The 16,139-nt window shown below is 35.9% G+C and overlaps 1 protein-coding gene across 3 annotated transcripts in view; it reads left to right on the plus strand.

The window, feature by feature from the left end:
• The first annotated feature begins 1,613 nt into the window (after nt 1–1,613).
• tbl1xr1a (TBL1X/Y related 1a) overlaps nt 1,614–16,139 on the plus strand; it is a 70,978-nt gene continuing 56,452 nt past the window's right edge. For all 3 annotated transcript variants that reach the window (XM_053512863.1, XM_053512864.1, XM_053512865.1), the window contains exon 1: nt 1,614–1,910. The gene's annotated coding sequence lies outside the window, so the exon portion shown is untranslated. The remainder of the gene's footprint in view (nt 1,911–16,139) is intronic.

The following is a 16,139-nucleotide window of genomic DNA, read 5'->3' on the forward strand; positions in this document are numbered from 1 at the left end:
CTACTGTTCTCGATCTCTGGATTGCTTCTGTATTGGATATATTGTTTAGATTTTAACTGTTGACATGTTGTACTGTGGTGGTTGGGTTAAGGATGTGGTTTTTCCAGTTTGGAGTTTGGTGTATTGAGGAATGAAACATAATGCATATGCTAAAAGTGGGAAATACTTCGAGATGGGCTGGTGTGATGTAAAACAGAAACCTCTTAACAATCCTGATTATTTTCATTTCTTCTGCCATAAAATTGCCAAGACCCCCCCCCCCCCCCAAAAAAAAAATACAGGATGATATGATACCTTTTTATCCATTTCTACTGTAGTAAGATTTAAAGATGTGAAACATCTTAATTATTTTATTTCTGTCATTTATTTATTATCTTTTTTTAATGCAGCTTATTATTGACAAACCACAAAGTACAAATGTCAAGCACAAAGCACAACAAGACTTCTTGGTAAAAAAAAAAAAAAAAAAAAGCTGACACTGGAGACCCTTTCCATAAATGTTAAATTAACCTTTATGGAATTATCTTCCAACAAAATGCCTTACGATATCAACAATGACATCCCCCCCCCCCCTATTTTTTATTATATTATGTGTTTTGATTATGTGCAGCATTGACATGCATGACATGAAAAGATTTTTAATGATTTTATGTCCTGAAATATATATATATATATATATATATATATATTTACGTAAGTAAGTACGTAAGTGCTTTGCCATTAATTATGTTTTATGTATTTATTCATTTATTAGAAGTTACTCGCAGGCAGTTTCTGACGCCTATGTGCTACCATTACCTGTGAATGGAGTGTACTTAAGCTATGAGCCTATCTAGTAGTTGGGGCACTTATGTTGGGGCACACCCTGGACTGGGAGCCATTCCATCACAGGGCACACATATAAAAATGGACAATTTGGGAACAGCAATTAAAAATGTGAGGTTTGCGTAAAGGATGTGCCAAGTTATGTGCAGGACGGAAGGTTCGCTGTGACGATTCCTCGACAGGAGTAGCTGATGATTACAACTACAATTACCCTAATTTGCATTAAGACTGTGGGAGGAAACCAGAGTACCCAGAGGAAGCACATGGAGAACATGAAAACACCATGCACACAGACTGGAGGCGAGAATCGAACCCTCAACCCTGGAGGTGCAAGGAGACAGTGCTAACCACTACGCCACCGTGTCACGTACATCAAGTATTTGTCTTGTAAATTCAAAATGAAAATATCACAAGCACATTAATAGATTGTGATTCAAATTAGTCAGAGCATAGAATAAGAAAAACAATCAAATTTAGCTTTTTTATATTTGCGAATTCAACAGTGCTTAGGTATAATATTTACTTGAATGAAGCATTAACCCATCTATAGATTAGTCTTAAATTAAGTGTTATCAACTAAAGATTAACATCATACAAGGTCAATTTTATGTTGGATTCACACACACAAAAAAAAAACAAAGACATATATTCGCCTTGTGTAATCAAGAGCGATGAAAGCGCATGTGTGCGGGTGTGTGTGTGTTTGCGCTTCAGTTTGAACAAAGCTGCAGCGCCAGCCGCCCAGGCCTCCCACCATTTTCGCCTGGAAAGTCACCGCTTCTGTGTTTGAGTGTCTGAAGCCGTTGGCTGGTCCTGAACCGTTTGGCTTTCTCCACTAGCAAACAGCCCCACAAATGCACCTCATTCGCTCTTAAATATGTATTTTTAAAGCGTTTAACCCTCGTCTACGCCGCTGCAAACAGCACCGGACGCTTGTTTGGGAATTTAACTCGCGACTCGTCGCCTCAGAGCGGGCTTATAACGCTTTGTTGCCGCTCTGTTTTAAAAAATAGCCGAGGAGGAGGAAATTCCACACAGGCAGCACAAGCACAGAAGGCTCCCCTTGTGTCGCCCGGGATATTAAAGTAAGTGTGTGTTTCTTCCGTTTATTGATTATATTGTTCCGTTAGCATGTGTAGAACGCTTACAAACACATATGTTGTATTTATAATGGTTTATTATCTTTATTTTACCCCGCAAATGGGTATTTCTTGCTTAGCTTATATGACTGGGTGGGGGATGGGCGCTGTGTGCCTGTGTGTGTGTATGCGCGCGCGCGCTACACTGTGCGTGGTTGTGAATGTGTGTGCGCGCGCGAGGCTGTTTGCCTGCGCGTGTATGTAAATACAGTAAAGCACGAGACGTTAACTAGTATTTCAAAAATTAACAGTTAAAACGACTATATCAGCTTATCTGGTTAATTTAGGTGAATAATTATTACAATTATGATTGTTAATTTGTTTTTACGCTTTTTTCTGGTTTCTTATATTTGTTAAGAATTTTACTAAATAGTAGTTAATGTTTAACTGGATATTAAACAAGCTAGCCAGTTAGCCTAAACAGTTTTAGAACAGTGAATATCTTAAGAGGTCACCAAACAGTAAGCAAGTTTTTTTTAATGATTGATTAATAAATATTAATTTAATTATTTTATTAAGCAGTATTTATTTTGTAATAAATTCTGAATATATCATATTGTTCAATGAAAAAATATTATTAATTTCCACATGATAGAAATGAAGCTGTGAACTGTTTGGAGTGTGTGTGTGTGTGTGTGTGTGGAAGGGGGATGGGAGTGCAACTCTTAGTCAAACCACTGACAGGAGTGTTATGAGAGGTTAACCCACACAGCATTTTTTTGTAAAAAGATCATGAAAGTCATTTTGTGAAGTGTTGTGTAGTTTCCTTGTACATTTCTGACACCGTTTCTGTTTGGTTAGTACTTTGTGTCTGAGGAGATAATCTGTGGGGGTGGGGAACTCTGACACCAGTCTGTTTTGTCACTGGATTTTTTTTTTTCTATTTTTTTTTCCCACCACCAAATGTAGTTTCTCAAAGTGCCTAGGTGCGATTTCTCAAATCTGGTGCACGAAGATGAATTACCCCGAAAGGTCATAGAATCCTGCACCGCCACTGAGATTACATCTCTTCCTTTCACAGTACACTTTGAACTTTACACTTTTCAAATGTTACACACAACTGGGTTGAGATAAAATGATAGCGATCATGGGTCAGGATTCATCACTGCAGCGTTGCAAATGTTTCTGTAGGGGTTTGTTTTTAATTGCCTTGCTCTGCTCACTAGGACAGAGTGGCACAGTTATGTAACCAGTGCTTGACAGATTGATGCAAGACATGGAGGATGGGATGGTGGCTTTTTTCCCTCTCTCAGCAGTCAGACAGTGCTCTAGTGGACTTGACTTTTTTCATGCTGATGAACTTGTTTTGCTTACTTCCCAGTGCTATGAGGTTGACCCCGTTTCTCAAAGGCCTTAAGGTTGCAGTGCAGACAGATAAAGCGGACAGATGGTTGTTTGCAATTTCACAATGTGTTTGCATTTTCCGGAGCTAAACCTAGACCCAGGTTCTTTTTTCCTGACTACTGAAAGTCATGATGTAGTTTTTAAGCTAGGTTAGATAATGTAAATGATCTATTTGGGTATTTGTTTATAAGGCTATTTTTCTTTCCAAGGCAATTATGTATCATAGAGCTTATGATGTTCTCCTAGTATGGGGTCCAGGGCCCTCAGGGGTCTGTAAAGCATAGCTTGGAGTGTCTGCGGTTTTCACATTAGTTTCTGAGTAAACTTGACTGTAAGTCTGGTTCAGCTTGATAATTGTAACCATAAGCATACCAGCATGGTTCAAGTTTTCTTGAAAAGGTTCTCTTGAGCATGGATTGAATCAGATATGAAAGCCAACAGTATTGAACACGGAAGTGGACTCGTGTTGTTCTGGCTTGTTCATTAGGAACAATTTAATGAATAATAACGCATGCGTTTCTCAATTTATATCGAAAGTTGTGTCTTTCTGTAAATCGACAATTTCTTTTTTTTTTTTTTTATGCTGCTATAATATAAAAGTTCAATTAATTGAATTTGGTACAGTGGTCCAGAATCACAATCTGCTTAGGGGTTCAAGCACTAATGTCAACTCAGAATTAATGTGTTTTAAATGGTCGTCCATGAATAGAAAGATCTAAGGCGGCATAAAATATTATTTGAAATGTATTTTTTAAGAGTCCCTGGCGACAAACAGTTGACACCCATTACCCTAGTTTCTTGTTTGATGTTATTAGAAACACACCACGAACCAATAGTGAAAATTTATGATTGAACATATTATATACAGTATTTTGGCAAATTCTGGTAATAAATATATACCAGGACCCAGAAAGAGCAAACCATCAATGTGCTGTTTTCCTTTTTTTTGTTTAAGATATTGTTGAGACTGAATTTGAACTATCATATTAATTTCTTAGGCCAAAGTGGATAGTTGTTTGGACAGCAATGCTATGGTTATGTGTCTGAAAGCCAGTGCATATGATGGTTTATGATAGACCTTGCTATAGTGTGATTTAGAAGTCCAAAAAGCGGTGTGTGCAAAATGTTTGAATTAAATTTTGGAATTTAATGATGATGATATCATCTAACTAGCACCTCTAAAGCTGTGACGCTGTAGAGTACCCTAGTTCTGTGAAAAAATGCAATATCTTATTGTAACTAACCAATTGGATTGGAAGCAACAAAAAAACCTGATTTGTTTTAATCTGATTTGTGAGACTGAAACTGTGAGATGTTATACTTTTTGCAAATTTTATTGGTTGTTTTTTTTTCTCACAGTTTGTAATTAAATGAAACAAGACCCCAAAATTGCTGGCTAAGGAAAATTGACAAATTAAAATGGTTAAAAAAAATCACCAAAGTAAGAGGGCTACTGATAAATTACTAGATAATTATCGAACCGACTGATTTAATTGTTTTGTCCATCTTATTTTCTCTTTTTGTTTATTGGTGCAAATCTCCAGGACATATCAGATTTACACAGCACTTCAGTTCAGCTTTTTGGCTCGGTTTGTGCATCACGACACCCACAACCCAAAACACACATCATGTTTGCTTCACTTCTTGCAGCTGGAATGATTAATTCACTGCAATCAAACCACTCAAGTGCAATTGGACCACGACCATCTCGCTCAGATGGTTTCAGATCAGTTGTTTTACGTGCATCAGAGTGCTTGTGCGACGTTCACTGCTGCACAAACAATACGCATCCAACCAAAAAACCCACCAACTTATTTTATCAGCTGCAATTTTTTTGATGATCTCTTAATGATTGTGTTTTACCATCCGCGTGAATCTCGTGTGTGCACAGAGTGCACACAGTAATTACACTTTCTCTAACGTTAGCTGGTAGCATTAGGTCGCTAAGCTAAACACATTTAAATTAAAATGATTAAAGTTTAAAAATGTCTAAAACTTTCTAAAATGTGGCTGTATTTCACACCAAAGGATTCCGACACTGTGACATGCAACACATATCTTTCAAAAATTGCTTGTAAAGGTGGAAACTAGGGCCCCACGATATTAGGAAAATATGTGATATGCAATATTGTTGAATATTGCGATAACGATATTTCTTCCACTATAACATTTCCCTAGAGAAATGCATTTTTTATTATTATTATTGGCTATTTTTTAAAAAATCATTTATATATGAAATGATGATAATAAAATAAACAGGTAATAGATATTCGTCTGATCTAATTAAATCTAATTCAGGCTAAAAATAAACTATATGTCAAGAAGGTTGCAAATATTTAGACTTCAAAATACTATGAATGACTTAAAACCCCTTAGCAGATATTCTGGTTTCTGGTTTGCTAAAGATAGTAAGGGCCCATCTGATTGGTCAAATTTGGACAAACAAATGAAATTTCATTTATGTGCCAAGCATTTATCACAACTCTAATTGCGATACACATATCGCGTATACCATTATCACGATAACAATAATTTTTCAATATATCGTGCAGCCCTAGTGGAAACGTATTAAACCTAATCTGAGGACACACAGGATGACCAACCCTGGCAAAATCAGGAGAGGTGTTATTTTTACAGATATAAGTCCATATTTCTGTAAAAGAATTGCTAAAATTTGAAGCTGGTTTGTAGCATACCAAGAATACCAACTACTCTGCTGGTATTGGTGTTAAATTATTGTAGTTGGTTTAGGTGATGTGAATTAGTTGTGTTTTGTATTTGGTTATGTTTATGCACACATTTAATCATATTTCGTTTTTTAAATATTTCTTTCAATAAAAAGTCGTTCATTAATATTATCCAGCATTTTTTTTCAAATATTGATTCAGGCATTGGTACTGTTTTAAAAGTATCAATTTGCCACTAGTATCATAAAAATCCAAACAATACCCAACCCTATTGCTTGATCAAGGATATTATTAAGTATAGTGAAAAACAAACGCGTACTAAAATGCCCCAAATTTGACTGCCATAAGGAGGGACTGCTGCATTTCCATTAATTAAACAATCATAGATTTTAAGTTGCAGTCATTTTCAAAATTATTTGCACCACTCATCACTTTTATTCTCGGTAAAAGTTACTTATGTGAAATAAATGCATAGTTTTCCTAAAGTTGTTTGCAAAGATATATATTTGTGTTTATTAAATATTTATGTAATGATTATTAATTTTATTGTTGACCGGTTGATTTCCTGTTCATTTCAAGCAATCAGTTAAAAAAATTGTGATCGATTGTAATTATTTAAAAATTTCTTTAAACATATTGTTGAACGAAAATTTTTCAATGGCTGTGTAGTGGAAACACGTGTGGGTAAAGTGCAGAAAATTGCACATGCTCACAACTCGGTTGTGTATGACTATCAATTTGAAAGATACTAACAATTATGCTTAGTGGGACTACAGAAGTTTCGTGAGCCTCAGCTAATCTTTGGAATGCACACGAAAAGATGGTTGTGGAATTTGGCCCTGATTACTTGGACTGTACTTGCATTCTTTGTGACAAACTTAACAGTCTGTAACATTTGGTTGTGCACACCACCTTAACTTAGATTTGTATTTGACACAAATAATAGCATTTTGTTGTAATTACTGACTATTAATTCATCATCGGTTGGTTTGCTCAAACTGATGATTGATTATCGGTTATGGATCAATGGTTACTGACTCTTATCACTAATCTTAAAGAGTTATAATGCTTCACAATGTCTTCATTTATGTATTTTGCCCTGTTTGAACCATTATAATTTTAGAGGCACCTATTTAGGTTATCTCTGGAATGTGTTTGTTCCATCACCCATATTTTTTTAAAACAAAAAGCTAAAACAACCTAAGCTGCTTTTTTCCTCAGGTAAAAGCAATCACCCTTTTCCGTCATCTCCCAAAATTAAGTAGTCTGTCATCTACTCAAAATTAATCAAGGCAGAGTTTTAAACATTGAAAGTTATAATGCAGAAAACGTCTAAAACGAATTGAGTGAAAATCAACACTTCTGTGGGTTGTATGTTGTAAGGTATAAAGTTCTAGCACAGGTATCGCCTGCAGACAAGTTATGGCCATTTGCTTACCAAGGCTCAAAGCACAGCTTCTGAACAAGTTCAACAACAATCACTTGGAATAAAGGTTAAATCAGGTAGTGTGTGTGCACGCAAATGAGGTGTATGTAGTATGTAGTTAAATTTTTATTTTATTTTATTGTGAACAATGCAGACATCCACAGCTCTGTGATTTATACATGGATATGTATAAATTATCATGTGTGAACCATTTATAAAAAACACAGCAGCTTATGTTATAAAATGTCTTTTTTAAGAATAATATAATTGCATATACAATTGCTATACAAGCATTCTGATTTTAAAATAAAAAATTTAACATGCTGAAAGATGATTGTACTTTTTATCTAAATTTTTTTTAATCAATGAATTGCAGATTGCAGAATTTAACCAATTAAATTTTTTTTATTTTGCATGAAGTGGTAACCATGACAATCCAGCTGTAATCTAACATAAGCTTTGCCTGCTAATTACATATTTAAAGAGCCAGGTTTCTGTTATCCTTTCATGAACACCGGATTAAGCCAGCCTGCTTACAGTCTATCTGCTCTGTCACAAAACTGATCGCTGTTGTTCTACATGTTTATCAAACCAATCATTCAACAGCAAAAATATCGAATGTTTGTTAGCCCTTCATGCACAGCCAATGTGTGTGCAGGGCAGGGCTATTCAGAGACCGGTCTGTGTTTGAGAGAGAGAGAGGGAATGGCTGAATCCATGTTCTGAGTGCAATTAAATAATGTTTTACCCATTTTAAAATTAGACGTGATGTAAAAAGTTATTTAGATGGCTCAACCTTTTCCAGTGTGTTTTCATCCGCAGTCATGTGTTTGCAGATGATTGAGCCAAATGTGGGTGATGTGTTATGTCACTCACATGACTTTTGATCCATGCAGTGTGTATTCTATGCATTGCGGATTGTGGCATTATTTTAGCGTCATACTTTTGCTTTGTGCCCTAATGGTGGAACCAATCAGTCGGTCATGCTCATCTAATTGTGGGAATTATTATTATATATCGTTTTATTTTTATATGCTTACCTGTTTAATAAAATGGTTTGTACACTTCGTTTCATTATTCCCCAGAGCAAGCATTATCTTGTACTATCTAAGCATTTATGTACTTTTGCATGTGTGTCTGTTGGTGAAGATTAATGTTTAAGGGAGTCAGAGGCACTGTTGTCCTGCATTTTGTTTGAGCAGCGGTTCTTAATCTTGTTCTCTTCCTGCTCTGATATTCTCCAGCTACAGTGCAGCAGTTGGCTGCTGGTCCAGGAAGGTCATAGCATAGTTTAAAATCCTTGCAGGGTATATGGAGTTGCCTGTTGAGGATGGGATTTAAAGATTAATTACAGCTGACCAGTTCATTGTCAGTTGATGTAAATCCTTATGGAAATAGTGTCTGAATGGCTTTAGTAAACAATATTATGTAATTGCAGAGAAACCAAGTATGTTTTACCAAGACTTTGTGTACAGCAGCTGGATGAAGCATGATCAAGCCTTTACAGTCAAATATGACATGTAAAAAGAATTCTTTATTTTTTTTGGTCTCTTTTTGCACTGGGTGAATACTCCTGTGTCACCAGTGGAAGCTGTTCACCCTATATAAATTTATAATAAAAGCTACAAGTCCATAGTCATTACTCGATCCACAGAGGATGTCGTCATCTCTTATGTGGAAGCACATTGTTTGAATGTGATGCATTTGCAAAATCACACAACAAAGTACTTTTTTTTTATTAAAGTATTTAATTTTGTATATTTTGAAATAAAACAATGGTGTATAATAATGCTGCATAATAAAAAAATCACATAAATTTTTTTTAAATCACATGTAAGAGCCTGTGTAACTGTTTAATCCAAAAACAACAAAAAAATAGTGTCAGAAGGTTATGCACAGTTGGTCAATAGTTTAAATATTAATTTTTTATTTTAATACTTTTGAGGGGGTAAATATTGACGAACATCCTCTTAAGAAGAGAATGCTTTGAGAAAAATGTTTGAGTACACAAGCTTAAATATCATATTTTAAATTGCAATATGTCCCCATCCCCTCTTTTTTTTCTTTTTCCTTAGTCATTCTTTCATCGAGCAGCCATAGTTCATACAAAAGAATAAAACTATAGTATGAATTTTTTTTTTTTTTTTAACAAGAATTTGCACTCCTATCTACTGGACCGGAGAAAAAAATATTTGACTTTGTACGAGTTGTGGTGTTTAAACAATCAACAACACAATTTGCACAGCATTCCAGTGTTTATGAAATATTTTAAATACTTCAAAACTTCTAAATATTGCTACATGACAAACCGACAATTAACCAACAGTTAGAAAGTTCTATGATTTACAGTTCTAGTTAATAACCCATTACTCAGTCCTATGTTTTTGTTACTTTAACTTTTTATAAAGTGTAAAATATTGTTTCAGACTGAATTATTAACAAAAAGGGCTAGAGGTGTTTACAATAAAGCAATAGCAATAAAAACCCTTACAGAATTTTTGACCTCTGTCTTTAGATTCAACTTCATTTTGGTCTTGTTCTTTTAAACAAGATTTGCGTCTTTCATTGTAATTTGTGGGCTTTGGTGTTATAAATGTTGCCATCATGTAAGTGATGCTTTAAATGCAAACTTTACTTATAGGCCCTTTCACAGCCTAATCCGGAACCGTTTTGTGCTTTTGTAGCATCAAAGACTTACTGTTTTTTAGGCTGCCAAAGTTGGTTTGGGTCCAGCTAGTCGTCTGAGGTTTTGGGAATGCATCAGTCTTTCACAGAGATCTTTTTTTGCTATGCCAAGTTGTGACATCACATAGTGACCGTGAAACATTTAGGCTGTCGTCAGTCACTTTGAGCTCTGTGCTTAATTTCATGGATTCTACTCGGCCAGTGAGTCCTGTCGCTATTGTTCCAGCTGAAGATTTTCAATGTGCATCAGAGGTTTCCCTAGGGGTTTGATGCTTACACTGGACACAAGTTGTAATCACTTCAATCATCCTATTTGCCAGGGGAAACCATAACAACCACTGTGAGCCGTAAACCACAGCAAAGGTTCGTTTTGGACGGCTCTCGTCAAAGTCATTGTGGCTGATTTCCTTTCATCTCTGCGCACCTCTTGGTAGTTCTGGGGCGATTTCTGATCAACATTAATACTAAAATAACACCCCTTTTCTTTTTAATTGTTTAGTTTAAACTGTTGTTTTTGCATGGTCAGTAATTCAGCCAAATTAAAATGGGCCTGAGGGTTTAATGTCTGCTCTGCCACCAATTTCTAGCAAGACACAAACTGTGAGCCATTGTTAAATTTGGGGAAAAAAAAAGGCAAAAACAAACGATCGTCAAGGCGAGTGTCCTCATAGCCCACTGGCAGTGTGAGCTTTCCCAGGCGTCAAATTATCACCTCACCTCATCTGTTTCTTCTTGCAACACACGCACAGTTCCTCTCACTTGATCATATTTGGATGTTTTATTATTATTATTAACACTTCTGATGCACAAGACCTGAAACATGGCGAGACTCATTTTGTGATTGGAACAGCAAAAAACATAGTAGTCCTCATATACAACAAAAGGCAGACATTTCAAGTATGTTAGAACAAATTTAACAGAATTTAAAATTGGATGATGTGATGATTAAAATAAAAGTCTTTACTTTGCATTGCGCAACATCCAATCACCTTTTGATCATCTTCCATTTACAGCACATGTTTGATTTATTTCATACCCTAGCAACTTAAAAACTTAATTGTACTCCATTTGTAGTGATGATAAATTTGTGAAGCAAGCTTCTTTTATCTTATGTTGTTTAGCAGCTCAGACATAATCCAAGATGGACAGCATGGAGCAAGTTTTTTTATTTTTATTTTCTGAGGCATCTATATTGAAGTTATTAATATCCTATAGCAGTCTTCAGTGAGGGGTATTTTGGTGGAAATAATGCAAAATTTAATAATTAAATGCCTCTGACCTTTGTATTATAATGTTCTTTCATTCAAACCATTAAGATGCTACGGTTATGATCTTGGCTTAAAATGTTGTGCAAGTGTGAAAGTGTTCTTGCTCCTTTTTATATTGGCCATAATATGGTTTATTTTAGACAAGAAATATAAATTCAGCATTATGGTAAAGCCATATAGTTATACGTATTTACTGTAGCACATCGTTATCATTAAAGTTATCATAAAATCTACTTGTTTTTCCACACTGATTCGGACCAATGCCAGCAAACCTGTCAGTCTGTTGTTGCTTCATCTCATTTAAAATGCAGCAGCTCATCTTCTTACCATAGTACTCCACAACTTCTCCATAGTAGTTCCTGTGATAAAATTTCACTGATCAGCCATCAGGCATTGCACACTGAGACCCCTGGGTATGTTTCAGCTCTATTGTTCCATACAATAACAAAGAGACTCTTAGGTGTCCTCTGGTTTCCTACAACTGTAATGTGATAGGCAATGCTAATGAACAACACAGAAAGTGTAGACCAGGTTTCTTAATAAGTCAGAATAATTTTTCCTCTTTATGGGATTTAGGTTTTAGACAGTGACAGATCTGTTAGTCCACCGATTGTGTGTGGGAGATCTTCATTTTAACATCATAGTAAAGTGTTATAAGGTATTAAGCAAAAAAGAGAAAATAGTAGATAAGCCAATCAACATATGATTCTAAAAATACTGACAATTTTGTAGGTGTTTTAAAAACTCCAGTATTAGCTGCCAACCTCTGGAAGCCTTACCACTTTTTGTTAATTTTACATTAGTAACCTCATAAATTGTGCTTTCGTTCCGAGTCGTATTTGTTTTCCTGTTGAAGGATGCGCTTATGTAGGGGTCAGTGTAAAATGTTTTGTTAATTAACATTCATTTTTTTTAGACAAGTATTTAGTTCTTATAAGTTTACTGTAAAATGCCATTTAGGAAAAAAAAAACATTTATTTGTACATTATAGCTTAAACTAGACACTCAGTTGTTGGCTCAAACTAGCAGAACTTGGATTTTAATGATAATTAGAACAGGATTAAAAACACTGTTTACTTTGCTGTCATGCATCAGTGTGCACGGTCACTTTTAAATAGTTTTAACAGAAACTCATGAGGGGAAAATCATTAGCTGTATGGAAAAAATAAACGGTTTATATGACCTTAGAAAAGCGGTTTGTAAGTCAATTAAATGGATCAACCATCAAAAGATTTCAACTCGTTGGTCTATGGTTGATTTATGGTCTGTTCATGATTGGTTTGTTCATAATATTTTAATGAGCAGTAAGTTAGCATTACAATCAAGACCACTTATTAATTTTTTTACTTTCACGCATGTCTGTCAGTTTCAAAACAGACTGTAGTCAGTTAACCCGAGTCAGGATTAAATGTGATCCAGTTACGGCTCCCAGCAATGAAATGTCCTGTTTTTTTTTTTTTAAAGTAGTAAAAAGTAATTTTAGTGATTTTCATACAATAATGTCATAGTTAGGGCTGTAGTCTTTAATTAATCTTTTATTTACCAATTTAATTAATTGAATCACTTTCTGATTCCCGAATTGATTTACACTTTTTGAACAATGTGGGCAAACATTCAAATGTTATTCTTTAAAATTTACCAATTCTTTAAAAGTATATTGCAGTTTTTGCAGAAAATACAAACCACTTACTATACATTTCCTGTGTTTGCAAGAGTACCGCTTCTTTTTTTTCTTCTTTTTTTATTTTATTTCTTTTTTTATTTTAATTTTTTTGAATTCTAGTGATTTTTCATCACTAGGGGGCCCCCACATTAAGGCTACTACTACCACTCAGCCGGGAGGGCCTAAGACTATCACGTGTTTCCTCCGAACCGCATGAAGTCAGCTGACCGCATCTTTTCGAACTGCTTGCTCACACACCATTAGGGGCGGAGTAATACACTCGGAGGAAAGTGCTAGCCACTCCTTTCGCGTGCGCGAGCTCACAGACGCCCCTGATTGGCTGTAGAGTCGTAATTTAATGTGGGAGCGCAAGTACCTCTCATCCCTCCCCCTTGAGAGAGCTCGGCCAATCAGCTCTCTCTGTGCCTCCGGCTTTGAGAGGTAAACAGCATCACCCGGGGTTCGAACCAGCGATCTCTGGATGATAGGGCGAGCACTTTACCACTGCGGCACTCGGGGGCCTTTATTCTTCTTCTTTTTTTTTCATTGCCCATTAATGCATTATCGTCACCTACCCGACTGGCAAAATTTCAATCACCTCCAGTACTAACGTTCAAATAATAATAATTATTATTATTATTAACAGATTTTGGAGTCAGTTTGTCTATACCTGAATTGCCACACAAAAGAGTCATGATGCGTATTTGGAAAAAAAAAACTGAAAATAATCCACATCTTTAAAGATTTGTAAATTTTCTGGTGATATGGTTACATTTCCAGCAGGCTAGTTGTAGTTCCCTTAGTACAATGAGGGCTGTCATTAGTTCTCAGTTTGGTCCATTGTATTAAAGTATTATCCGAAAATGTTATTTCAAAATGCAACCAGTGTTGCTGGCTTTTAGACGTAATACATTTTATTTGTAAGAGTTTTTTTTTTTTTTTTTTTTTTTTTTTTACAAAACACATTTGTACATTACAGATCCGTTTCTTTAAGAACTTACAAAGCTCAGCAGTTCCCCTCCTCCACACCACCAGGCGTGTAACCTTCTGTGCCGCATGTGACTTGGAGGTCAAGTTCAGTGAGAAGTGCAGCAGCATTGAGCACCGTTATTAACAGAGGGCCAGTATTATTTTTCCAGGCTCAGTGGTTTAGCAAAGACAAATCTTTTGAGGATACCTTGGGTTTCATTATGAGACGTTTATAAAGACAATAGCTGGAAGGTTTGTAATGCATTTTGCATTTCGTTTAATAGTGCAGCCATTAGCATTGTATATTGGTTTAACATCCATCAGCGCTGAATTGGCTCATTGCAAGGTTGAGTGGGTGGCGTGTCTTAAGAATTGCTGGAGAGGGAAAAAAAGGAAAAAAAAAGTAAGTGTCTCATTGTGACCTTATGGAGGATGCGAGACCATGCTTAAGGTCTGTTGATTCTGTTAGTAATTAAGGTTGCTAGATAATTGTTAGACAAATCAGGGATTTTATTAGCTAGCTCACTGTGAAAGTGAAAGCTCTTCGTGCTGGCCAGTCATATATTTTATGCTTTTTTTAAAGGCCCCTTCAGTTTTTGGTTCTAGGTTTTGGTTTCCTCACATAACCTATTAAAGACATCAGTGAGTCTGGTTAGTGTCTTTATATAATTTCAAAGTGTTTAACCATGAAATAAGAGTGGTATTAGTTAAGTACAATGCTGCATCCTATCTGTATTTAATTCATTCACCAACTTAAAAAAAAATTGCTCCATCAGCTAGATCTTTTCGGCCTATTTGTGTAGTGCAGCAGGTGGTGGAGCTCGGATGCATTAATTCAGGTAGCAACACCCAGGAAGTGTTTAAACATGTACAAAAAAGGATTTTTTTTTTAAAGTGTCTTTTCTTTTGTGATTGGTGAGCCACCATGCAATTATAGATTAAAAACAAACAAACAATGCAATCCAATTGTAAAATCTGCTTATTCCTGTACCTGGGATCCTGATTTATTCATCCTTGGAAAAGATTTTGCGTGTGTGTTTGTGTCCACTAAAATGAAAAGTCATTACTGAATTAGTCACAGTCAACAGAGCATTTTTATTTACAGCCCAGAGCACGACTAAGGACATTTGTGCTGGCAGGAAGTGAGAGTTGCAGGAACTTCACAGTTTACTCCTGCGCTCTCGAAGCTTGTTAACACATTCTTTTGCTGCAAGCTAACATTTTTTTATTTAGAAAAATGAACACATGAGGCAAGTGAGGAGCTGGGGCGTGAAGAACACTTGTCAGGTGATGACAAGGTTTTTTAAGTGAGACAAACTTCAGTACTGCTTTACACTAGGTATGTATGGAAACTGACATAAGCCTCGTTTAATGCGAGTGTGTGGGTTTCAGTCTTCAGTCACTTTTATAAGTGTTGTACAGCTAAAATATACCAAGACGCTGTTGAATTTCCGAATCTGTCAGAAGGTGTTGATTATTTTTTCTATAATTGCAGCTGTGACAGAAGTTCCAGCTGCCAGGCAAATCAAAGGTTTCTGTTCATACACTCAAAGGAGGTTTGAGTTTCCAATTACAGAAAGAGTCTTTAGGACAGAGGGTTTTGTGCTTTGGAGTTTATCAGCAACAAGACAAGCTGTGGCTCGTGTCGTATTAACCTCAAGAGTGAGGAAATGAGAGTCCTATAGGGGAAGGACTGTTTATAGCTGCTATAACAAAGTGATAAGCGGAACTTGTTTTCTGGATGTTCCACAAGTTTAAATATAACTATAAATAAATAAATGTGTTGTTTTGTTAAAACTTAAACTAAGTAAGATAACTGAAGAAGCATCTGGTTTAAACCTAGGGCTGGGCGATTAATCGAAAAGTAATCGAAATCGACAATTAGAACCTATAATCGATTAATTTTTCCCAGGTCGATTATTTCAATTACTTTCCGTTTAATAACATTACCGCGTGTGGAGTCACATGACCCCGCTCCGTTACGTTATTTCGCCAACATGTCGAGCATGGAGAGCTTAAACACTGAGACAACTGAGCAACAAGAGCAGCTTGTACCAAAGAAAAATGCAGTCTTCGTTATTTGGACACATTTTGGCTTCAGTAAGGATGACACTGAAAAGTTTTCAAACCACC

This window comes from Clarias gariepinus, chromosome 15 (genome assembly GCF_024256425.1).
Source record: "Clarias gariepinus isolate MV-2021 ecotype Netherlands chromosome 15, CGAR_prim_01v2, whole genome shotgun sequence".
Classification (NCBI taxonomy): domain Eukaryota; kingdom Metazoa; phylum Chordata; class Actinopteri; order Siluriformes; family Clariidae; genus Clarias; species Clarias gariepinus.